Raw genomic sequence first — 433 nt, forward strand, 5'->3', positions numbered from 1 at the left:
TCCCTTATGTTAGTAGAAGAAGAAAGGGGTGAAGAATCCAAATACAAGGGATATAAGAGGTTTGGATTCTTAGATGAAGAGGGGTGAGAAGAAGTGTTAGTAATTAATAATTAAAATAGAAGAAGAGAAGAGAATAGAATTTTCGAAAATAATTTTTGAAAAAGAAGTTTAGTAATTTCGAAAATCAGAAATAAAATAAGTTTAAAATTAAAATTTAAAACAAAAAGAATTTTTGAAAAAGAGAGGGAGAATTTTCGAAAATTAGAGAGGGAAAAGTAGTTAGTTGGTTTTGAAAAAGATAAGGAACAAACAAAAAGTTAGTTAGTTGATTGAAAAAGAATTGAAATCAAATTTTGAAAAAGATAAGAAGATAAGAAGTCAGATAAGATATTTTGAAATCAAATTTTGAAAAAGATAAAATTTTTGAAAAAGA

The sequence above is a fragment of the Arachis duranensis genome, chromosome 2 (genome assembly GCF_000817695.3).
Source record: "Arachis duranensis cultivar V14167 chromosome 2, aradu.V14167.gnm2.J7QH, whole genome shotgun sequence".
NCBI lineage: Eukaryota > Viridiplantae > Streptophyta > Magnoliopsida > Fabales > Fabaceae > Arachis > Arachis duranensis.